The sequence below is a fragment of the Peromyscus californicus genome, unplaced genomic scaffold (genome assembly GCF_007827085.1).
Source record: "Peromyscus californicus insignis strain IS unplaced genomic scaffold, ASM782708v3 Scaffold_13__1_contigs__length_99412109, whole genome shotgun sequence".
Classification (NCBI taxonomy): domain Eukaryota; kingdom Metazoa; phylum Chordata; class Mammalia; order Rodentia; family Cricetidae; genus Peromyscus; species Peromyscus californicus.
In genome coordinates, this window is record NW_026294424.1 from 97,605,631 (window position 1) to 97,631,952 (window position 26,322).

The window sequence follows — 26,322 nt, forward strand, 5'->3', positions numbered from 1 at the left end:
AAAACTGCTGAGAGGGAGGAGGGGGACTGCCCAGGGCAGCTGCCTTCCTCCTTCTGCTGCTAGTACAAAGGGGATTTCCAAAGACACGAAGCCCAGAGATCAGACAGAATAAACAGTGATGATACACAGCCTCCGTGGAAAAGAAAACTGGGGTGCTAGAGACGGCTCAGCGGTTAGCGGCACTTACTGCTCTTGCAGAGAACCAGAGTGTGGTTCCCAGCACCTACGTGGCAGCTCTCAACTCCCTGTAGCTGCCCCTCCAGAGGATCCAGTGCCCTCCTCTGGCCTCCGATGGCTCCTGCACTCATCTGAGTTTGTACACCCACCAGAGCACAGCATAAAAACACGACTGCTTGAATCTTCTTCATGACTGCTGACATACTTTCATCTCTGCCTTCTTTCCAGGGAACAATCAAGAACCAATTTTGCTTATTAGAGTGCCAAAGTTATGGATAAATAAAGCACTGAGCTTTTCTTATTTTTCATAACCCATGCCTTAGCTTATAGTAAGCACATTCTAAATGCCAGTAGAATATTTTAATTCTCCATTTCTTGATGCTGCAAATCATGTAACTCTACAAATAGTTTGCACATTGTGGTGGCCCACAGAGGCTACCTAGTGAGATCTTACTCAAGGTCACAGAATCTGGGCTTGCTTTACCCAGCAGGGCTGCATAAGGGGATGATTTGGCCATGGTTACCAGGTGTTTTGAAGGGTCTACACTTGGCTGTATGGTGTGCTTTGATCTTAAAAGGGGGGCCTTTTGAATAAAGCTCTGGGCTGTTGGGTATTGACCCAGGGCCCTCCTGAAACTATCTTGTGTGTCTCTTTCTTATCTTCTCTTTCTATCTTTCTACCTAATATTTCCTCATTCCTCTCTCCTCTACCTAAGAACCCTTTGAAAGGTGGGAACAGGTCGGAGCTGGACTCCAGCAGATTCCCACAGCACATATACATATAATAGTATTGCTTGTTAACTATTGAGTGTGTCTGTCTTAATTTCCAAAACAAACTACACAAAAAAGATGCATCTTGAATTGAGTACTGTTTTCAGTATGCTGCAGGCAGCAACACTCACTGTAGCCCATCTGTAAATGTATATGTAACCCAAATGATGAAAAAAAGAAGCTGAAGAAACTACTAAGTTCAAAGGGGTTTAGCTAGTTAATTTGCAGCAAAATACAAAAACTCAAGCAATTCTCAAACTGTCAGGAGCTATTTCTGTACACAGGACCATTTTTAGACTTGGAGTAAGCACGGCACCAAATCAAAGTCCTAAATGAACTGTGATGTCAACCACAGCTACAGCAAAATAATGTGTCCCTTGGTTGTTCAGATACATAGCACACTCTGGAGTCACTGTCTTCATCTAGAAACAAACAGATTGATAATCACTAGAAACAAGAGATGCTGTTGAAGCAGAGCAGAGGCAGATACCGAGACTGCAGCACTCCCTGAAAGCAGAGATGCATGGGACAGGGAAAAGCATGCTATGAAGAGGAAGAGCAGGAGGCAACATCAGCACCTGCAAACTACAAAGCTCCCCGGGCTCTCGCTAACAGCAAGTGGTCGCATAGGGTGTCCCTGTTGGTTCACTGAGAACCATTAAGGCCCAAAGAATAGCAACTGTCATCTCCAGGGACATCGAAGCTTTCCCTCCTGTGCAGCCAATCCTGAAGCATACACTTTTTCTTAAAGCCCCGAATATGCAAAAGCTTTGCTCAAAATGTATAAAATCAGTAAATATATATCTCAAACGAACAAGAATCTTTTTAAGCTTATGAAATGAGATGATTTATGAAACAGATATTGGTGCTCGGGTCCAAAGTTTCCCAGATGGTCTAAGTGTTGAGGCCTGGCTCCGGCAATCAAGGAAAGATTTCTAAGAAGCTTAGCTCTGAGTTTTCCTGGAAACGGCTCCTTCTTCAATATGTGGCCATGTCTGGCCAAGACGAATCTCTGACTCTGGCACAGATGTCCCAGGCAAAGTCCCAAAGCCATTTGGCAAAGAAGAATTCACACTATGGTTGGAAAATTAAAAGAAAAATACTCAATACTGCTCCCCCCCACACCCCTATTTGGCAGGCATAAAGAGTCCCATGAGCCCAGGCTAACCTAATCCTCAGAAGCCTTCCTCTCCCTTTTTCTCCACCTGAGTAAACCTCACAGAAGGGAGGATGCAGACAACCAGAAGCCAGTAAAAGCAGGAAGAAATAAAAGCCCCTCAGAATGTGAGAACACAGCCCAAACATCTGAAAGACCCCTGGCTAAATTGTCTAGTTTCTTCTATGCTGAAAAACAGAAAAGAAAACCAAAAAGGTAGAAAAATGAAAACCTTTAGGATCACTTACAGCTTAGAAACGACAATAATTACAAACCAGATGTGGTAATAATGCACAACTGTAATCCAGCACTTGGGAGACTGAGGCAGGGGATCAAAGGTTTAAGCTGCCATCCCACAAATAAAAAAAAAAATCCTGCAAAAGTTTTTATAGTTAGATTGTCCTTGGTAGTCTAGAGAAAAGATCCGAGGCAAACTGCAACAAAGACTGTCCCTTGGAGAAATCTGACAGGCAGTATGCAACAATCTCTAGGAAATCCAAACAGTAGTTTGAAGAGTTCACCCTCAATTCTTTAACCAATTCACACAGGAAAATACACACAAAGCTGAGTGTTATGAGCTTCAAAAGGGAACTCAATGGGGGGCTGATGTGAGTTGGGAAGGCTAATCGGACTGGCGGAAGCTCCCATGAAAGAATTCTGTAATCAGGGTTTGACACTGCATTTGAGAACACACTCAAGCATGCGCCCTCTCTTCCTATGCGCACAAAATAGCCACAGCACAGAAAACTTTGCAACAATGTGAGAGAAACGCACCTAGAACCCGGGGGAAGGGAATAAGAGCAGGAAACTCTAATGGAGAAAATGGAGACAATTAGGCTTCGTCTCATGGAACTAAGACAGTCATGTCTGCTTTTGAGAGGTCACGACAACTCAGATCAGTGTCCAGGGTTTCTGTTCTCTCCTCACTTCATACTCACTCTTCATGAAGCCCAGAGCTCCTGCTCTAATCTTAGGTGTGTCAAACTGCACGGAACGGACCATGATCCTGGTGACATGAGAAAGTGCAAGCCACTCTAGTGTGTCACACCTCCCTGATCCTCTACATGGAGGGACGCCAGCTGGTCTCTCCATTCTGTAGCACCTACCTGCACTGAGGTCATCTGTGTACAAACATTCCAGATGCAGTTTTATAAAGAGACTCAAAGCAGAGCTGAGAGCATCCTTGGGGACCCTGCACACCTTCAGGGAGCCTCGGAGTGGAAGAACATTTCTTGCCTCCTGTTTGGGAGATGTGTCCTGATCCATACTCTGTCAGACGAGGACATGGATGATGTCCCTGACTCTTGAGATGGAGAAACCATCTCTGTTTTCTTTCTTTCTTTCTTCTTTCTTTCTTTCTTTCTTTCCTTCTTTCTTTCTTTCTTTCTTTCTTTCTTTCCTTCCCACCTTCCTTCCTTCGGGGGATGGGGGGTCAATCTATTTAGTCCAGGCTGGCCTTGAACTCACATACAACAATCCTCCTGCCTCAGCCTCCTGAGTATTGGGATTTCTGGTATGTGACCAATGCCCACCTGGCTTCTTCATTTTCTAAATATTACACTTGCTAAGAAAATGCAATGTACATTTTCTCAAATTCTATAAGTCATTATGAAGATAAACTATGTATTTACAGGTAGATGAAACTTACTCTTTATGGAAAGATTCCATAGAAAAATTGTTTTGAATTTCCTGGAATTCATAGTCTACATGCAAGACATTCCTATCATAGAGGTTTTCAAAGGATCTCTTATTAGTAAGACTCCACCCCTCAACTCCTAGGGTTTGTTAAAACAAAGCAACAGTAACTGATATGTAAGTCTAACAGTTGTCCAATCTTGCTACGTGTCACTGAGGTTTTCTTCCAACATTTCTGAGTCTTAGATCAGCCTCCTGCTCCACGTGGACCCATGAAGCAATGAAGTCATTTAAAACTCATCCCAGGAGACTTCTGTTATCTAAAACCAAACCAAGTAATGTTCTGAAATGGATGATTCAATAATCAAATTATACTAGAGATAAAAAAACTCCAGCAGTTCTTCTAACCAAGATCTGTAAAATCAGGGGATGCTCTGGACACCCCTCATATGTCCCCTCTGCAGGGAGGAGGAGGCGTCACCAACAGTGTTGGTGACTGGAACCCCCTGAATCTTCTCTTCCCGGCACCCAGATTTTACACAGAGAGACAGATGTACATAACTGTTTCAAGACATCAAGGGGCCACGGCTGAACTCAGATTTTCCTTATATTTGGGCAATAATACTTTCAGGAACTCAATTGTGACCCCCAAATGGTTCTGAAATATGTACCTGATTGCTTGGAAAGGAAACTGTATTTAGCTAATTAGCGCTAGAATGTTTTAAAGGGTCTTTCAGTCCGAGGAACTCTGACAGCTGATATTGTAATTGTCATGCTTACCCTCCACCATTTGGGAACTGGTATAAAAAGATCCCTTAAAACACTCTTTAGAAGGGTAGATTTAGAGTGTTATTTTTTTTTAAAAAAAAAAGTCTCTTAGAAATTTTTTTACTCTGAATTTCTAAAGAACAGTTAGTTGGTCCTGAATTCAAGGTATCCAAACCTCTGAGTGTTCCCACCCTGTCCCAGGGAATTATGGGACCATCCTCCCCCTCTAGGGAAGATCTGAAGTCAAAGACTTCACACCGCATGGCAGATGACATGACATCGAGTTTTGGAGTTTTGTCTCGAAGCCACTTACTGAGCTGAGAGGAACATTGTCAGTGAATTCCCAACTAACCCCCTTCCCCCAACAAGGACATGACTCTGGATTCCCTGGGAGCGTCTTAAAATAATCTAATACAGTAACACAAAAGGAAAAAAACCTAAAGTCTGCAATTTGATGCAGAAATAAGTCTGCCTCTTCTGCTCTGTGTTTTGAATGCCCTGGAAAAATACTAGGAGCTAAATTTGGGGTGGGGGTGAGGGACAAGAACGCACATAAACAGAACAGTATTTATGAAACTATAGGTCATGACCCTATGAAGGGGTCCTGGGAGCTTCACACAGGCTGTCCAGGGACCCTGGACTCCCTTCCCGGAGAAGCCTATGGTTCAACGACTGTGGGGAAAGGGGTAGAGAAAGGGGAGACTCTTGGTGTTAGGTATGTTCTGCTGTGAGAATACATCTGGGGCCTTCAGCAAGCTGCCAGTCATAGCAAATCCAAGGACATTTTTCTGTTGTCCTTCAATATGAAGGAAGCATAGGCTGTGTAGACAGTGTACTATATCACTAACATATCAAGGTCATATAGGCTTCTGGTTTAAAGTACACAACAGCCATGTCCCCGACAGACGCCCCAGAAACCCTTCCCTCTCTTCAGGCAGAGCTGGAAAGTTCCTCAGGACACTGCAGATGTTTGGCTCCTCTGTCTCACTGTGAAACCCTCAGAGTAAATCATTCAAGGGCAAAAATGGAATCATGTTCAGTTCTGCAGCCTTGTGCCTAGAGCAAGGCCAGACATCTAGGAAGAGATCAAAAGGGTTTAAAAAATGAATACAAGGAACCATAAATAAATTTCATCAATAAAATTAATGAAATGTGACTCCCATAATGGTCATGAGGTCATATTGTCTTGATTTTTCTGGCCAAAAGAGGGGAGGCACCTCATCAAGAGAACATTTCACTATCAAGTACAACTTGAACTTTAAAACAGGGTCAAGAAAAACAAACAGATCCCAACTACCAAAACAAGCACTGGGGGCTGCTTGGCTATGAATTGGAGCCACAACTGGTCAATTCCAGAGACAAACGTCCATGGGGTGCCCAGCCCAAGCAATCAACCTACAATACAGTTCCTACACCCAAGGCTCAGGGAACATGGCAGAAAGATTGCAAGAGCTAAAGGATCAGGAAGTCTGCTGTGAGATCCCATCTTCTACACATGATAGGGAAACAACACCCATGAAATTGCTACAATATGGCTACCTTAACACACCCTGAAGAATGATACATCACCAGTTGGCATCCCAACATGAATGGGGGAACTTTCATGGGGCCCCACCCCTAGATGAAGAGCTATAAACAATGACTGCTGAGAGATGGAGAATCAGTCTTCTAGAGGGATGAGTTCCCAAACTGGTTATCCGGTACCAAGTAGCCAACCATAAAAACACATACATACAAGCAGAACTAAATGGACACAGTAGGTTGTATTTAAACATTTAGCACACACAGGCACACACACGCGCACGCACACACACACACACACACACACACACACACACACACACACACATACACACACGTGTGTGTATGTAAAACAGCAATAAAGAAAAAGAGACCATGGCTTTGAGAGGGAGTAGGGAGCATGAAAGGGGGTGGAGGAAAGGCAGGGAGGGGGAAATCATGTAATGTTTAATTAAAAATAAAAAATGAAAAGTTTATCTTTCATAGTCACATAAAATACGTAAAACACCCAAAATACCTTTAACATGTATTGTGCTTCTTAAGGTTAGGTAACAAAATAAAGAGGTTTTTTTCAGATGTTCCACTGTCCTTTGGAGGCACAGAATCTGTTTTGCACCTTGGCATTGAGGTGGATTGAAACAGCTGGAAATGAAGTGTAAGGAAACTGAAGGAGCTTGGTATTTGCACACTGACAGAAGAGGAAATGCCCATTTCTAGTCATCTGTTTAGTAGTCTCTGACACACTTCATGAGCACACTTGGTCTATCCTGTGTTGTCACCAACACTGATGGATAACTGTGCTCTACATAATGTGCAGTATGTCAATGTGCTTCAATTCATACTTTTAAAATAGGCATGAAATGGTTTTTCTATCTATCTGTCTAGTAAATGAGTATTTTGACATGTTTAAGTCTTTACCAACAGAGTCTCAGTAACAGCCTATGTGTCCTGACTATGCAGAACACAGTCACGTAAACAGAGTCATTGCTGTGGATGGTCGCTAGAAGCTGATTTGCAGGAACCCAGCTCCCACATAGCCTGATGCTGGAGTAACAACCTTAGAATCAGTGACAGAAAGACCACAAAACACAGCGGTATTCGGGCAGTGACATCAGAGGATGACATTTGGATTCTCTGGGACTAAAGCACCGTCTCAGAAACCGTATCAACCTGAAAGTGGTTAGGAAACTCACGCTGGTCCTAGTAAAACCTCAAGGAGTCTGTGTTCTGGTTTCCTTTGAAAATGTAACAAAAACAATCCCTGGTCTGGGAGGGCAATCTGATCCAGTCAGGTTATGGCTTTCAGGAAATGTTCTAGAGGAGCTTGAGTTTCAGTGTTCCGAGGTCTTTCTTTCTTTTTTTTTTTTTTTTTGGTTTTTCGAGACAGTTTCTCTGTGTAGCTTTGCGCCTTTCCTGGAACTCGCTTTGGAGACCAGGCTGGCCTCGAACTCACAGAGATCCGCCTGGCTCTGCCTCCCGAGTGCTGGGATTAAAGGCGTGCGCCACCACCGCCTGGCTCCGAGGTCTTTCTTAAGACAGGGAGAAAGAGTAACCTGGAGTTCCAAAGTTGTTTATCTGTTTGGGCAGCATTTCCTAGTAAACATCATCTCCCTTGACCAAATGCCTCAGTTTCCTTTTAGAAGCACTCAGAGCAGCTTACTGTGATTAGAATGTGAAATGTTTCCCCACAGACTCCTGTGTTTGAATAGTCTCCCCGGTGGGAAAGTTTCAGAACATTCTAGAACCTTCGTGAGGTAAACAGGGCCTTGCTGAAGAAGTGGGCCACTGGGAATGGACTTATAGAGTTCACAGCCTGGCCCCCAAATTCTGTCTGCTCTTTCTTCCTGACAGAATTCATGAACAACCACCTCATACTTCTGCCACAAAGGACTGTCCCCTCTCAAACTGGGAGCCAGTTCCCTCCCTTAAATTACTTCATGTCAGGTATCCAGTCAGAACAACTGGAAAGTTTATTAATAAGACAGTCTGACACACAATGAAGCAGATTAAGTATGCAAGAAACACCCGAGCTCATTACTTTTAACTGCTTTCCTCCACATAAGCCCTGAGTATATCTGTATCCCAAGTCCGAGGAGGGTGGAGTCAGGAGTTTCCTGTGTCCCAGCCTAGCTGGGAAAACATAGGCCCTAAGTTCAGGAAGAGACCCTGCCTCAAACAAATAAATGGAGAATGATAGACCAGAATGCCTCTTCTGGCACAAGGACCCATCAACACATACAAATGAATGCACACGGGCACACACACACACACACACACACACACACACACACACAATCTTCTCTCAGTATTTGTTAATGACTGAAAAGAAAGAAGATAAAAAGAAAGAATAAGCAAAAGACTTACACCATGGGAAGTTGAACTATGCACATTTATTTGCAGGTAAACAGAAGTGAAGGCCATGGCAGCGATTAGGATAGCCTTTAACTTCAGAATGAAATGTGTAAACTGAACACACACCATTTGATTTCCAAGTTATATAACTAAAATAAGACATTCCTTTCTGAGCAACAAAACCACAGGAGGCCGGTCAAATCTATATGTGTACACATGTAGACCAACTTAAACTCTAGTATATAATTTATAATCCTGAGTATTTGTGACTGTGTAACAGAAAAAAAAGAGATGTCAATTATCTTTCAAGCAAATAATTAAAATATTTTCTTCCTATATTTGCAAATGGAAAATATAAAGTTCTACTTTACATTTGGCAACACTATGCCAAGCTTTGTGTCAAATTCTCAAATTGACACATTGTGTCAAATTCTCATATTTAAGATAAGCTTCATTTTTTTTTGCTACCTCCCTAACTGCAAAATATATTTTAAGAACTTCAACTTTTAAATATTTTTAAAATTTGCATACAAGGTGATTGATATGGCATTTTAAACAATGTGTGTTTTATAAAATGAGCCGATGATGTCTTTTGTCTACTCAATGTGATAAACGTGGGAGGCATTTGAATATTTGACTGAGATGCTAACGCTGAGCGCCTACGTTGAAACTATTGCAAAGGTTTAGTTTCCCATATAAATAGATAAGCTCCAAGCTAACTCTTTCATAATGTGTCTCTAAGGGTTTTTCTAATATTACTGAAAACTGGAAGGTCCTAGAAATGTCAAGATTGTGTTCCTTAAGCCATTTTATGATTCAGTTGGATTCTAAGGGTTTGTGTCAACAGTTGCTGGTCTTCTGTTTCTAATCTTCAGTAAGACTAATATATGATTCTGCCTCTAATTAATACTTTGAAAATACCACTAACAAGCAGAAATTAGAGCCCAAACAGGAAAAGTAGAAATAGGAGTATCAGTTGTGTTACAAACATTTAGACCTTGATTATAAATTTAAACACTACAGTTTGTAGGATTTTGTAGAAGCAACTCAAATTCTCTATGTGTGATCTTCAGATAGAAAAAAAAAAAGATTAGATTCACAACATGAAAATCTCCCTTTTAAAATGTGACTTGAAATAATTAAAATATGGCATTGCCCATGCAATTATAAATTATTATTTAGTCACAAAAAGAGAAGATGTATTGGCATGTGATACAACATGGATGACCCTCAGAGACATCATATGAAGTAAAACACACCAGACAGAAAATGCTATAAAGCTGCATGTTTACATTTTAACAAAATGCCCAGAACCAGTGAATCCATGGAAATAGAAACCAGATTGGAAGCTGCAGACCCTGGGGAATAGAGGAATGAGGAGTTGCTGGCATGGGGCTCATTTTTGATGATCACCCTAGTTGCACAACACTGTAAATACACAAACATCACTGAACTGCACACTTCAAAACGGCTAAAATGCCTATATTAACCAGGGTTCTCCAGAGAAACATAAACACGTCACAGATAAGATCCCAGTCACAGGGCTGTGACAGAAACCACACTTGGAGGATCTTTTTAAAAAAAAAAAAAAAAAATAGGGTCTTAATAAATTGCCCGGGCTGGCCTCAAATTTGCTTTCACTCAGAATAGTTTCAAACTTGAGATTCTCATGCCTCAGTCTCCTGGGTAGCTGGGATTGTAAGATAAAACACCACATCCAGATTGTATTTAGAATTCTGAATGTTGATCTTTTCCCAAGCTAGAGATGTGTGGTCTAATACTCTTTCCCAATGCTGGGGTAGAGTGGGCAGCCGTACTCCCAGGGGTCCTCGGGATCACACCAGCAAACAATTGGCACTCCAGGGTTTGTGTGCTAAGCTGTGACATTCACCGTGTTAAATACATTTTCAACTTGTGATGGGCCTCTGACATAGAGGACTACCTACATAAAAGAAGATTTACCATGGAACTGACTCATGAGATTATGGAAGCCCAGAAGTTCTGGGACCTACATCTGGAAAACCAGCAGAGGCCATCATGTAACGTCCAGTTCAAGACTCAAGTCTCGAAAACCTGGTCGCCACTAATTTTATGTCCCAGGGTCCCCCAGAACTTGGAGTTCTGATGTCCACAGGCAGAGGAAATTGATGTCCTCAAAAGAGAAAGTGAATGTGCCTGTACTCTGCTTTTGTGAGACCTGGGTTCCGGGTGGACTGAACTGCCCCCACCAACTGGGGTGGTTCTTACTGTGTTTTCTGTTCAAAATGCTAAGCTCTCCTAGAAGCACCTTTAAGGACCATTCAGAAACAATGTTTGCCAGTTATATGGACATCCCTTGGCCCAGTCTAACAGGCACCGAAATCAACTGTCACAATGAATTGTTACATATGCTTGACCACAATGGATATGGTTTGGACTTTCATATGGCACGGACCAGACCAAGCCGAAGGATTTAAAACTGGACCAAAAAAGTCACATGGTACATTTTTTTCCCCTGGGATTTCTGAATTACTTAGACTGGATGGCTGAGCAATTATCAGAGATATTCCAGGGTTACATTTTCATCAACCACATTAGACCAGATAACCACTTGTGGTGATTTTATTTGTGCTGAAATGTGGTGATATTTTATTTGTATGTTAATAAATAAAGTTTGCCTGGAGATCAGAGGTCATAGCCATAAACAAAAGTCAGGCAGTGATAGTGCATGCCCTTAATCCGATCACAGGGCAGGCAGAGTCTCTGTGTGTTTGAGGACACACTAGGGAACAGCCAAGCGTGGTGACACACACCTTTAATCCCAGTACCAACCATAGAGACCTGGAGGTCTGTACAGACAGGCAGTGACAAGGAAGTGAGGTAGCTGGGCTAAGATAGCCAATGAGAGGGCAGAACAGCAAGGCAATAAAAGCCTGGGTAGACAAGAAGTAGCTCTCTCTATTGGGAAGCTATGGTGCGGCGTGGTGAGCCAAGGTCAGCTGGTGACTCTCACTATTTCCCTGACCTCTACGGCTTTCACCCCTGTGTTTGGCTCTGTGTTCCTTATTTAATAAGACTGTTTAGAAATTCGTCTACAGCCACTGAGAGCACTTCTGACCTGGAGTCTAACCACCCATAACTTCATTATGCCTGCCTCCTGTTTCATTCCCTCTCTAATGACGGCCCCGACACTTGCTATTTAACATCTATGCATTTGGCAGTGTCCTAGAGACTGCTTCCCATCAGTGACTACGTCAGAATAAAATGACAGTCACTTAAAAGGAAATTTATGAGAACAGTTTAGTGTTTTATGAAGGATCTGGAAAGCTGTCTTGGTAGGTTCAGGTCATACTGTCCTTGTCTAGGGACAAGGGAATCCAAGGGACTCCTGCCACTTGCTTAAAAGTCAAGACTCTGAAATTAAAATAGCTTTACAAGAGTCATTTATGGTTCATAAGGTATTGTTAAATCTCTCCTAATTTTAAAAGGTTGATTTTTATTTATGTGTATGTATCTCTGTGTGAGTGTGTGTGAGTGGGTGTGGGTGTGAGTGTGTGCACACATGCATGCACAGGTACCTTCAGAGACCAGAAAAGGGCATTGAATCCCCTGGAGCTGGAGTCACAAGTGCTTATGAGCCTGTAGGTGATGGGAACCGGTCTCCAGTCCTCTGGGACAATAGCAAAGGCTCTTACCACTGAGCCAGGCTCTAACCTCACCTAATTTTAAAACAGACTAATCACACAGGAATGCAGAGATAACAAAATAATTTATATTTGACACAAATATAATTCTTTGCAAACTTAAGGTATAAGGAAAATTTTATTATCTCAAAGACAAAAGTTACATTTTCCAGACCATCTCAGATGCAAGTCAGATTGCTATGTACACAATTTAGCCATCCGTCTCCACATCTTTGCACACACAAACTTTCTAACTAGTTAACAAGCAGAAAACTTGTATGATTTTCATTTCTTCTTCTAATAATTTCCCACTAACTATAGAAGGTTCTAGTAACCCTAGGAATAAAGTTGAATGATGGACAAAATGGATGCCATTCTTCTTGGGAGGGGGGTTTCTAAATGTTTACCTGAGGGAGGAAGTGTACAGTTCACTCCTCTATGAATCCCTTATGTCTTAAGGTTTCTATTACTGTAAAGAGACACCATGACTACAGCAACTCATAAAGAAAACATTTAATTGTGGTGACTCACTTACAGTTCAGTGGTTTAGTCCATTATCATCATGACGGAGCATGGCGGCATGCAGGCAGACACGGTGCTGGAGTAGTAGCTGAGAGTCCTACATCTTGCAGGCAACAGGAAGTGTTCTGAGACACTGGGCAGTATCTTGAGCATAGGCGACCTCAAAGCCCACCCCCATAGTGACATACTTCCTCCAACAAGGCCACACCTACTTCAACAAGGCCACACCTCCTAACAGTGCCACTCCCTATGAGATTATGGGGCCGACTACATTCAAACTACCACATTCCACTCCATATCCCCCAAAAGCTTGTAACAATATCATAATGCAAAATCCATTTAAGTACAACTTCAAAAGTCCCCATAGTCTATCACAGTCTCAACAATGTCTAAAAGTTCAAAGTCTTAACTGTAATCCCCTATAAAATCAAAACAAAAGAAAACAAAAAAACTGTGGTGATATTTGTAATCTAAGAAATAAAGCTTGCCTGAAGATCAGATGTAGATGTAACCAGCCGTCTTATTTAATAATCAGAGGACAGAGCCAGCCACAGAGTTAGCCTCAGAGGTCAGGCAGTGGTGGCACACACCTTTAATCCTAGCACTCAGGAGGCAAAGGCAGAGATCTGTCTGGATCTCTATAAATTCAAGGCCACGCTGGGCTACACGAAATTAATCCAGTCTGAAAAAGAAAAAGAACCAGGCAGTGGTGGTATACACCTTTAATTCCAGCACTTGGGATCACACATCTTTAATCCCAGCACTAGGAAGGTTGAAACAGGAAGTGATATGGCTGGGCAGAGAAAGGAATATAAGGGTGGGGGAAGAGACAGGAATTTGCTCTCTTTCAGAGGCTCTGTCAGGCTGAGGAGTTGGTGAGGTAAGAGGTGGTAGCTGTGGCTTACTCTGCTTCTCTGATTTTTCAGCTTTCACCCTGATATCGCTTTCACCCTGATATCTGGCTCCGGGTTTTGATTATATGACCATTTAGGATTCCAACATATAATGGCACAGGATATACATTACCACTCTAAAACATAGGGAAAGGAGCACAGTGAGGAAATACTGGACCAAAGCAAGACTGAAAACTACCTGGGCAAACTCCAAACTCTGCATTTCTATGTCAGATGTCAAAACGCTCTTCAGATCTCCAACTCCTTTCAGCTTTGTTGACTGCAACACACTTCTTTCTCTTGGGCTGGTTCCACTCCCTGTTAGCAGCTTTCCTCAGCAAGCATCCCACAGCTCTGACATCTCCAACATCTTGGGGTCTCCAAGGTAATCCAGGCTTCAATTTCACAGCTTCATGCAATGGCCTCTCTAGGCCTCCTTACAGGGACACTTCTGACACATGCCTGGCCTCAACAGCTTTCCTTAGTCACAGAGGACAGTTCCATAATTCTTTTCTTCTGTCCTTAACTCCAGAGCCATGTGGCTGAAGCTGTCAAGTTCTGCTGTTTGCTGGGACTGGAACATGGCCCCTTTGTTCAATTACATCTTCACCAACTTTCTGTTTTTGATGGTTTCCTTCACTGTCTAAGTTTGGCTGTCCTGAAACTGGATCTGTAGACCAGGCTGGCCTCAAACTCAGAGATTCACCAGCCTCTGCCCTCCAAGTGCTGAATTAAAGGCACATGCCACCATACCCAGCTCTAAGCTTTTCTTTAATTCCTTTTCACAAGTTGGAAACTTAGCTGGGTAGGGTCTTGCCCTGAGGTCACCAGTTCCTTTATTTCATTTCTAAATGTGTTTATGTCTTTGAACACAGGACTTAGCTCTATTCCATTTCCTGATGCTCCTTTTCTCCTCCAGTTTTACATTTTCCTGTTCCTTTTCATTATAAATCTGTATAAGAGTGACCGGTAATAACCACATAACAGAGTCAGCACTAGGCTGTTTTGAGATTTCCTCTGCCAGTGGAATTAATCCAAATTTCTTCACTTTAGCCTCAGGCAGACTCTTTGGACAAGGGGAAAAGCAGCCACATTCTTCACCAAAATGTCACAAGAATGATCTCTATGCAACATACTAAAATTCTTCTGCTCTGAAACCTCTTGAGCCAGTTCCCACAGTTCAAATCACCCTCAGCACCACTGTCTTCCATGCTCCTACTGGTATGGACCATTAAGCAGTGCTTAAAGTAGTTCACTGCTTTCCTAACCCAAACTCTCAAAGTCCAAATTCCTCCAAACAAAAACATGGTCAGGCCTATCACAGCAATACTCCAGTTCCTTGTACCAACTTCTGTCTTAGGGTTTCTATTGCTGTGAAAGGACACCATGACCATGGCAACTCTTATAAAGAAAAACATTTAATTGTGGTGGCTGGCATACAGTTCAGAGGTTTAGTACATTATCATCATGGCAAGAAGCAAGGCAGGCAGACATGGTGCTAGAGAAGAGCTGAGAGTTCTTACATCTTGGCTCACAGGCAAGATGTAAGGAAGCGGTCTATCTCACTGGGCATGGCTTGAGCATATGAGAGACCTCAAAGCCCTCCCCACAATGACACACTTCCTCCAACAAGACCACACCTACTCCAACAAGGCCACACCTCCTAATAATGCCATTCCCTTTGGGGGCCATTTTCTTTCAAACCACCACACTGTGATGTCTAGTAGACTGGCCTTTGGATACTTCTTCATTTCTTAGAGAGCAAGTCCATCTGTGTACACAATGGATGACATTGTGGACACCTGTATGAGTAAGACTCAGGAGTTCCCTTAGTTATATGATTTCTCTACACTATTTCTTATATTTTTGGTTGTGAGCCTAGCCTTTAACGGCTGAGCCATCTCTCCAGCCCTCTACACTATTTCTAAACAACAATGAGACACTGGATAGTCATACCTACTTCTTTGAGTTCTTATGGTTATAATTAAAATGAGAATAAGGGGCTGATGAGATAAGTGAGATGCATGTCCACAGTGGGGGCTGTGGGATCCTGCTTTCTATCTCTCTGCCTCCTGGCTGTATACCTGCTATAGACCCGAAACAAAGGGATCAATCAATCCAGGACTAGAACCTCCACAGCTGGGAGACAAAATAAACCTTTCCCTCTTTGGAGTTAATTATCTCATGTGCTGCATGTAGAGACAAAGCTAACATAACAGAGGGGTGTGGAATTGTTTCAGCATCCTAGAACCTGGTTCAGTACCGTGCATTGGAGGGAAATACACAAGCACGGAATGAATAAGCAAGTTCACAAACACATTTTAAAACTAATCTCTTCCCCAATGGCCAGCATCCCCCGTAATGGAATCTTTCGGGTCACTCTGCCTTCCTTTCTAAATAATATGCACTTTTGACCAGGTGGTGAAAAATGGCAACTCAGAGACAAACTCTGGGCTGGAATCTGAGCTCTCCCCTACCAGCCAGAATGCCTCCAGTTTACTAAGAGTCACTGCGCATTGTTTTCATCCATTTTACCATGGAGTTGATCACTGTGCCTATCTCATGACGTCATACCGAGGGGCGTGAGGCAAGTGCTCCAGTCTTATGACTCCCTTATTAGAACCACCAACAATTGTTCCCTACTCCTTTGGTTCCTACAGAAAGACACCGAGCTTGCCTTAATGGTCCTCCAAATTAAAAACTACCACATCCTCTTCCTGAGCCAGCTCTACCTCACTGGTCACACAAGCCCTGGTTACCCTCCTCCTTCACATCCACTCTTTCTTTCTCACTCATAACTCCATCAACTTTCTATGCCCTCCTCCCAGCTCTTACTAGGATCACTTTCAATGCCAGCATCTCTGGGACTCACTCGACTCCGCCTCCAGCCAGACTTGGAGATGCTTCAAAGGCCCCATAGAATGGGGGACGGAGACATGGAGCTGCTTGTTTTGAAGTACCAAATATCACTGGTGAGATGCCTTGTTTCCAAGCATTTATCTACACAAACTGACCACCCCCACGCTTGCGACCAGCCTGGTAAAGACCTCTACCAGGTAAGACACCAGAAAGGTTGGGACAGCTACAAGGCCTTCAGTTTCCCTAGAGACGGAAGTTCCATGGAAGGCTACGATTCACCACAGCAACCAGACTACAAAAACAGTCCATGGGCTTCAGCCCGTACCTCTGGTAAAGCAATTTGGACAGTGTGAAAAGGCCAGGGCACCGGAATTGACAGAGGATCAAAGTCAACACTGCACCTCAAGCTCCATGTGCTGATTCCAAGGCCTCAAGTCAAACATCAAAGCTCTGTTATGAAAGATGCATGTCAGGGCCAAGCATCTGCAGGCCGAGCCTCTTGCCTCAGTGTGAAGTTATACATAGGCAATCATGGCACATTTACCAAAACAACCATTTCAAATTTGGTCTAAGAACAAGCCAGGATGGAAATGTATGTCCTTAGATCAAGTTACCCAGGCATACTAGAGCAGCTGTTGGTCCTGACTCTGGATTAAAAAGGAAGGGTGAGTGGTTTTCCTGATAAAATGTTAGATAGATTTTATCCCAGGCTGACCTTAAATGGACTAATTCCTACAGGTCTAAGAAAACAAAACAAAAAAACCTTCTTGATCAGGCAAGATAACTGAGTGGATAAGGACACATATCACCAAGCCGGACCACCAGCATTCTATGCCTGGATTCCATGCCAAGCCCCGTACACAGACACCTGCACTGTCCAAACCTGTGGCTCCTAGACCGACTGAGGGGGTCAGCAGCAACTTTCCCCTCCAGATCCTTAGGAATGGATGGAGGCAAGGACAAACAGGGGCCTGTGCGACTGTCACCACTGTCACAAACAGGTCACACTCTATGTTACAATTAACAAAAGTGTCCTGTCTCAACAACTGAAAGGATTCACGAGTGACTTTATCTAGTTTTCTCAGACCAGTGTGAACATGTCACAACATTTCTTTTTCTTTCCTCTCCTTCACTCACTCTGGGACAGGGTATGCCCTGGAGGTTTTCGTGTTGGGCAGAAGCGAGACAAATGGCATCCTGCAGCTGCTCCCAAGAGGAACACCCTTGGTGGCATCCTTCAAAGCAGGTGGTGCTGACAAGGCGGTGGCCTCAAGGCAAGGTCACGGATTGGCTCTTGCTAATTTCTTCTGGAGATGCATTCTGACAAGAGAGCTGCATGATTGAGGCTGGGTTTCGGGAAGACTGAGTTGTTTTTCTGTTTTATATTGAAATATATAGCTCCTAATATATCAAAATACAGTTTTTAAAAAGTCAAGAGTAAATGAAAATGATACAGTCATGGTGCCAAGGTCTAAAAATATAATTTTGATGGCATAAATCTTTTTTTTTTTTTTTTTTTTTTTTTTGGTTTTTCGAGACAGGGTTTCTCTGTGTAGCTTTGCGCCTTTCCTGGGACTCACTTGGTAGCCCAGGCTGGCCTCGAACTCACAGAGATCCGCCTGGCTCTGCCTCCCGAGTGCTGGGATTAAAGGCGTGCGCCACCACCGCCCGGCCATAAATCTTTCTTAAGAGGGACAGAGGCAGTTCCTGCTTAGGGTGCTGTTAGGAGCGTGTGTAAGAAGGTCTCTGTTTTCCTCACTGTTTATTTCTTCCTGGTGTGTATATCTCCAAGTACTTCACTGGCTGCTCTGGAAGCGAAGAGTAAAGAGTGAAATCAGCATCCGTGAGTGGGCTTGGCTACTGTAAGAACACTGGTAAAAATCATAGAAGAGAATGAAGCCCAGAATGAAATGTGTGCATAATAAAATCTTACTTTCAGCGAGAGAAGAGAGTTTGTGATGTCCTTCCTACTCCAGGTATAGTAAAAACAAACCCAAAGGAGTGCTGAGGTGTCCACGCCTCACAGCTGGCTATGACAGGACTGAGAGGGGAGCCCCAGATCCACATCACCTGGCCTCGGCCAGCCAGTTTTTACACAGCCACGCCTCTGTTATTGTGAAACAGGGACTCTTTGTGCCTTTGGAAGTCAGGACCAGCTCTTAAACCACTGGCAAAGAACACGGAGACTAAGAAATACAAAGAAGCAGCCATCTAGATGTAATGGCACACACGTAATCCTAGAACGAGGATGGGTCAGGTGTTCGAGGCCAGCCTGAGCTACACAGTGAGACCTTGTCTCAAAAAAACACAAGATGGATAAAGGGAGGCAGGGGTCGAGAGGGGATAAGAAACACAGCTTTTACCAGCGCGTCTCCAATTTAGCACCTCGCGGAAAACACGCTGAGTAGCTAAAAGCACTAACCCCTGGGAGCAAAGGAAAGACTGCTCACCGTGTGGGGTTAAGCCACCTTGATGCTAGGACATCCTCTCATTTACATTTTTATAAAACCAAAGAGAAAAGAAAGCAGAAAGTCTATCCAAAGTCTTCTCTCTAAAGCACATCTCCTGGGCACCTCTGATAAAGTAATCAACGTTTTCAAAGGACTTACAATAGGCAAGAACTCAAGACCAAGCCATAACACATTCCCAGCTCACCTCAATGTGCCAGCAGGAACCCAACACTGCTGAATCTGGGGGGATGTGAATGATACATTATTTTATTGAAACATTTTCCAATATTCCTTTCCAAAATTCAACTCCATGGTCTTTTCCCTGTAAAGGGCAAAACACTAGCCTGTTTCTAAGCTATTTAGTAATATTTTGGCACAAATAACCCAGTAAAGAGAGTTGTTTGGCTAGAACACTAGCCACAATAACTGTCCCCAACCTGTTCCTCTTAAGCTCCTCATGTGTAGATGACATTGCAGCCATCCCATCTAATTCCTACCAGATGGCTGTTTCATGGCAGCTCAGATTTAACTCCAATATGATCACATCAACCGACACAATCCAGAGCAACACTGAATGAAGCCTACATTAAAAAGATAAATAAATAAAAAGCATCGGCGACAGGGAGCTCACTTAAGGGCGGGGCAGGAGGGGCGCATCCCCGTCCACCGTGTGTTTGCTCTATCTGGCAAAATCCTTAAGACGCATGCACAGGACGGTCATGCCTACCTCTGTGCCTGGCAAGCAACAAGCACTCAGCAAATAACGGGTTAAGGGTTGAAGAACCATCTACACCTTGGGGAAACCTATCTTGCCCACAGCCACTAACCTGGCATGTGAACTGCATCTTAGGAGATACTGAATTCCACTGACCACGGGTAGCTTCCATTCCCACGCCTGTATGATGGAACTAAGAATACAGTCCTAACGTTTGCCCATGGCCCTGGGTAATGTGGTGATGCCATTACCTCCCATCTACAGGTCCCTGAGTTTTGAGAACAGCTGCACTCAGACCATACTTCCTAATAAAGAACTAACGGTTTCTGTCATTTGTGGGCCTTTGCTTCCCCTCTGGGACCTGGGGCTTATTGAAGGATCAGGAGGTAGAGCCTGGGCAGGTCAAGGGCCACCACCTTCACCCTGGCCAGCTCATCTCACTCTTTAATCAGCCCGTGTTAACCTGCACGGGTCTGGGGCTCACTATCTGCAGTTTTCAGAAGTTCTGAATCAACCAAGAAAGGTTTCGAGAACACTGCTTTTATTCAACAGCTCCCCATATCCAGTGCCTCATCTGCTCAAAAGTCCTGAACAGAAACTCAGCCACCTATGTCCTTTGCCTCTCAGCCCCGGGATAGAAACCCCTTCTGGAGGGCCAGGAGCAGAGGAAACAGTAAAGCAATGGACTGCTTCCCTGAGGGCTGGGCTCACCTGGTAGTAGTGAGGGAATGCTGTAGCTTGCTCCAGATCTGTAATTGGGAAGCTGAGGGACAGTGTTTATGTTCAGAGGCTTAAAGACACCCCTCCCTTTAGATCCTAAATTACCTAAATTATCCTGCCCAGTGTTAAAGATATTAACTCAGCTGGCCTTAATGACCTGCAGGACAGCTGGACGACTTGTCTCAGCATACTCCAACACAGCCAGCAGGCACAAGCTCTCAGCGCTGTGGAGGTACTTGCTGTCCTCAACACATTTCTTTTTCAACTCAGCTGTTTTATTTACTAGTCTCCTCTCTGGTCGTGGAAAATTCTGCCCCATCCCCTAGCCAAACCACATCCCTATTTCAAACGTCTCCAAATTCTCACCTCCGAAAAGCAGAGCCAGGTTAACACACCTGGCTCCAATTACTCCAGCTCGGGCCCTTCCAACACGCTGTATGACTTAGCGCGTGTTTACCTCGGCCCAGCTGGAGCTGATTAAGGCTGTGTGGTTAAGTTTCTGTTGTGTGTGTTTAAGGCAACGTTACGTTTCTCAGTCTCTGCTCTTTCTGACCACACATAGCCTTTCTCCCGGGGAGGAGCAGGGAGTCCTGAGCCCTGATCCTGAGCCCTGAGCCTGCTTCCCTCATCATCCCCACAATGCTCTGCGCACAGCCCAGGAAGGATGCACGGTCTACTGTCCAAATGTCTGCTTCTAATTTCTGTAGAGAGGGCCTTTCGTTAACAAACTGAAATGATTAGTTTCTCCAATCTTCCAGATTTCAATAAACAAAAGAAATGGAGAGCGATTCATGAGGGCATTCTGTCCTGACAGAACAGTAGGGAGCTTTGGAAAACCATGAAATGTTCACCACTGAAGAAGATCTAAGCACTGAACTCAAAAGTGTTTTTCCAAGTATTGAGAGGAAACACACCCCAGGTCTGCAAACCCTGTGTCATCTAAGTCTTTTGTTTTAAGTAACTCATCGGTTCAGCTCTGATGTGGCTTCTTGACCACTTCTGCTGAGGGGTTCTTTAAGAACTGTTTTTCTAGTTTACCAATTCCAGAAACACTTTCGATTCTATTGCTCTATTGGTATTTCTCACTAGATGCAAATTATTCTGCTTTTCATATTGGAGGCCTGGGCTAGTTTCATTAAAAATACAATCTTAATTCCCAGTGCAGACTCAGAAAACACCAGCACTGAAGGAAACCTTGAGTTCACTACCACCAGTTTCTTCCTATGGGCAAGAAGGGAAACCGATTCCCACAGCTCTATACACACACTAAAATTTAACCAAGGAGATGGGGGACAGGGCTGATGTAGCTTGAAGAAGCACTTGCCTAACACACACACACACACACACACACACACACCAGGGCTGGTCCTAACACTAGCAAAGTGAAAGGAAGATCATCTAGGTAGACTCCATTGGTGTCTTTTTTTTTTTTTTTTTTTTTTGGTTTTTCGAGACAGGGTTTAAAGGCGTGCGCCACCACCGCCCGGCTCCATTGATGTCTTTAATACCATGAAGCCTTGGCTTAGAACTATCAGGGCCAGTGAGGTGAAGAGTGGGTAAAGGTGCTTGCTGCCAAACCAGCCAACCGAGTTTCATCCTGGGGAGTCCCACAAGTTGTCCTCTGCTATATACTGAGATGGTGGCACACACACACACAAATGGTGAGTGTAATAATAATGTTTTTAAAGAAACATTATTTTATGCTTGTACAATATGCCTCTACAATAGTCAGATATCAGTACCCAGATTTTCCAGAAAATATGATGAATGAGAATTTTCTAAATACAAAATTGTGAACATGGTAGCTCATGCCTATAATCCCAGGATTTACAGGATTTTAGGAGACTGAGTTAGGAGAATGGAGTGTGTTAGTTTGTGGCTAATCTGAGCTATACAGGAAGGCATTGTTTCAAAAACTAACCAAATATTTGCCAAGGCTAAACTGTATATCAATGTATGTATTTATTCATTCAAAACATTTATTTCATAAATATTTGACTGCTGACTATGTGCTAGGCATTGTTTTAGTTGCTGGAAATATCAGAGGACAAAAAAAATGCCTATCATTATGGGTATTCAACTTGAAGAGATAAAAAACAAACATGTTTAAGAGTCTTGGGTGATGATATAAATAGTTTTAAAGATAAAACAGGGTTGAGCATGCGGCCCGTGGGGTGGAGGGGGCTGGTGTTGTAAATGGGTGATCACTGATGGCCTCTCTGCAGAGGTGATAAAGGAACAGGACATAGAGGGAAAACCTCTCACATACCTGAGAAAAACGCCCCAGGTCCCTGCAAGGAGGGGAGGCAGGTGTCAGGGTTGAGCACCCCAATACAGTGATCAATAATGGAAAAATGCTGGGAGGGGCTGACAGGTCACTGAGACCCTGGGAGGGACTAGAGATTTTATTCTAGATATAAGAAACCAGCTTCAAAAGCTGACTGGGTGGATTTTGTGATAGGGCCTAAGTTTTTAAAGAATCGTGATTGGCTTTTGTTCAGAGAATACATCTTATTAGCCAATAAAGATAGTGACTGGCATTTATTGAGTGATGGTTTGATTCCAGCCACTGTTCTGTCATCTTTTAATTATTTCTCTGTCATGGTGACCCTATGAAGCAGATGATATCATTATCCCAGGAAATGAGGCAGAAAGAAGTAACTTGGGCCAAAGCAAGAAACCTGGCTTCCAATGTGAGCACTCTCCCCAGACCTTGAACTCTCAAAAGACTAGGTTAGAAGGCTGATCCATCTCAGATATACACATGGTGGTCCAAGCCACAGGTAGAGGTTGAAGGCAGGCAGATCAAAATCGATTCTCATGGATATGACATTAGAGAAAGCCTGGAAGTGACAGATAACACCAGGAGCTTGGGGTGTTCACAACCGACTGGTAGTGCTCTTTTCAGATTCGGGAAACACACAGAGGGAGCAAATTTGAGACAGCAGGCCTGTGTGGAATTCAGAATAATTCTCCAAAGCAGGTAAGATAAATATACATTTCATGTGGCTGCTGTAACAAGTAACTAAAAATGTAGTGACTTAAACAACAGAAATTTATTCTCTCACGTTCTGAAGGCCAGAATTCCCAAACCAGTATTGCCAGGCCCCAGTCAGGGTGTTTCCAGAGATGCGCTCCTTCCATGGGCTCTAGGAGACGTTTCCGCTGGTCTCTTCCCATTCCCCAGCACTGCTAGTATTCTTTGGTTTGTGACCCCCACCCCACTAGTCCCTGTCTCCAGAGTCATACTGACTTTCCCTCTCTGGCTATGTCATCAAGTCTTACAAGGAAATTGGTTACAGCACTTGGGACACACAGACAATCTCTCCCATTGGAAGGTTCTTCATCACACCTGCCAGACTCTCTCTGCATAAGGTCACATTCACATGCTTGGGGAGTTTGAACATAGGCATATCTCTGGAGGCGTGATGCTGTTAGAAACAGCTCTGGAGGTGTAACACCGTTAGAAACAGATAAAATCCACAGTGTGAAGAGCATTAACAAGACGTTTTTCTCTTCTGCGTGAGAATTTGATCTCCCATAAATTCTCTTAACTCTGTAATCCTGGTATGCCAATCACAACACACAGCAACTCATGTACTTGCTAGAAACAGATACTAAATATGTCAGGAAGCAACACAAGAGGACTTCCTGAAACACTGGGCTTGTGGGCACTGTGCACTTCATTCCTGTGGAGCAAAGCTCCGGGGGACACAGACTTTTACATTAGAGTAACACACACACAGAGTGCAGTGCAGGCATATGAGCGTACACACGCACATGGACACACGCACAGGGGCACACATATACACACAGAGGGACTGCTGTCCTTACACACACACACACACACAGAGGGACTGCTGTCCTTACACACACACACACACACACACACAGAGGGACTGCTGTCCTTACACACACACACACACACACAGACTGCTGTCCTTACACACACACACACACACACACACACACACACAGACTGCTGTCCTTACACCAGCTGTCATCCTTGTCCTAGATCCTTTGAGTAGACTAAAGCCACCTGTGAAGACCACCCTGTAATGTATGTGTTTGTGGCCACAGGTTGTAAATGTCATTTTAGTTAATTACTTCCATTTCTTCCTTCCACCAAACCCCTTATCACAGTTACCAGCGAGTACGGAAGCGGAGCACCCTGGGGTGGCCTCACTCATTAGCAGCAAACTGCCTGACAGAAAGAGGGGACAAACTCTGGAAAAACGAAAGTACGGTAAACTAACAAAAATGGAGTTTCTGAATGGCGCAGGGAGTGGAGCAGAGTGCCTGTAGCAACTGCACCATGCTCTCACACTGTGCCTTCAAAGGGCCTCTCGCAGGATTACATGCAAAATCCTCAGCCCACATCTCTGCTGGAAGTGCACAAGCTGGCTCATTACTCAGAGCCAAGATAAAGAAGAAATCTTTATGAGTACCGTAAGTATGAGTCATAAAAAATAGGAAACACATGTAGCGCACATGCACAGTCACGGTACTAAGCCAGGAAAAGCGTTTGGGAAACATACATAAGAACACGTGGCAAAACTGGACTCAAAATTACCTTGTACGTTGCTTCAACAACATGCCTAAGAAGCTCATGGCAAGTCATGGGTGCGTTTATGACTCTGGTCCCCCACAAACACAAGTCACTTCCACCATAAGAAAACAAGTTGGGCTTTTTAAAATGCAAATATGAGGAACGCTGAATCAATAAAATGTAACTTGGAGCAGGCTTTGAAAGATTTTATGATTTGGGAAGTTTGAACAGCTTCCAATTAAAACACTGAGAATTAGATCTTTAACAGCATTAGAAAAGAACAAGATTCTTTCAGAAAAATGCTCGCTCACAATGGTGCTCTTACCGTTTCATTTAGAGTCTCACTATCCTAACCTGGATTCAGTGGGAGGAAAGAGTGGACTCTTCAAAACCGAGAAAGCAGGAAACAAAACCCAAAAGCTACATGTGCATTAATAACAGACAAAAGGCAGGGTAGGGCTAGCTCCAGAGGCCTCTGCGGGATGCTGACCCCACAGGTTCATGTGTTGGAACATTTGGGGTCCAGCTGGTGGAGCCGTTTGGGGAGTTGTGAACCTGTGGGAGGTGGGGCCTAGCTGTAGGGGGGTGGGCCTTGGAGTTGCACAATCCAGCCCCACTGCCTGTTTGCCAGCTGCTCTGTCAGCCAAGGTGTGAGTAATCAGCCTTAGGCACTGGACTCCAGGCCAGAAGCAGCTCCCAGGGCCACGGCTTCCCTGGCATGGAGTGGCCTTCTTTCCATAGCAGTATCAGTTGGATACTTTGTCACTTTCAGCAACAAGAGTAACTCAGGCTGTCCTGATTGCTCAGTGATTAGAAGCACTTGATTTGAAAGTCCAGGGATCTGCAGTCAATCCCCAGAACCTACAGGAAGAGAGAATTGACTCCCAAAAGTTGCTCTCTAACCTCCACACACACCCACACTCACACCATCCCCCTCCGCCCCACACAGTACTTTTATTTTATTTTAAAAGGAAATTAAATAAGAGAAGGAGCCAACCCAAAGGCCTCACACCTCACACCAAGCGTGTATCCTGACAAAACCATCTAATTCACTGGCCTCAGCTACACCTTTAGAAACTCCCCCATCCCCAAGGCAACACTGTTGCAATGCAGTAGCACTTGAGGCTGAGAGGTACAACAGGAAAGGGTTATAAAGTATTGTTGTAGACTTAATGAAACGTTAAACTTACCTAAGGTGTCAGTAAAGTCACTGCTCTGTTACAGCTGTGATAGGCAAGAGATCTCAACTGGCACTTCCCCAAACCCAAACAACAATGATAGGTGATTAAAATACCCCTGGGCATGGCTAGCTCTGAGGAGCACAATATTCCCTTCTCCCTCTCCACCCTTCATTTCTCAGTCCTCAGCTGCCACTGTACCTCTTTGCTCCTGTCCCCTAAAGCACCTGGGTAGGTGCTCACATAACTTACCTGAGGCTGCACTTAAGTCAAAGGCTCATCTCCTAGGACAACTATCACTTACACCAGCACACAGTATCGACCCTGTGGCAGGCCCATGGATGGCAGATGAAATCCACAAAGGCTCTGGTGTGTGTACATGCATGTCAATAAA

At 43.9% G+C, this 26,322-nt stretch overlaps 1 protein-coding gene across 1 annotated transcript in view; it reads right to left on the reverse strand.

Annotated features, from left to right (window-relative positions):
* Positions 1-26,322, reverse strand: part of Tgfbr3 (transforming growth factor beta receptor 3) — a 186,426-nt gene that overhangs the window by 73,140 nt on the left and 86,964 nt on the right. The gene's annotated exons all lie outside the window — the stretch shown is intronic.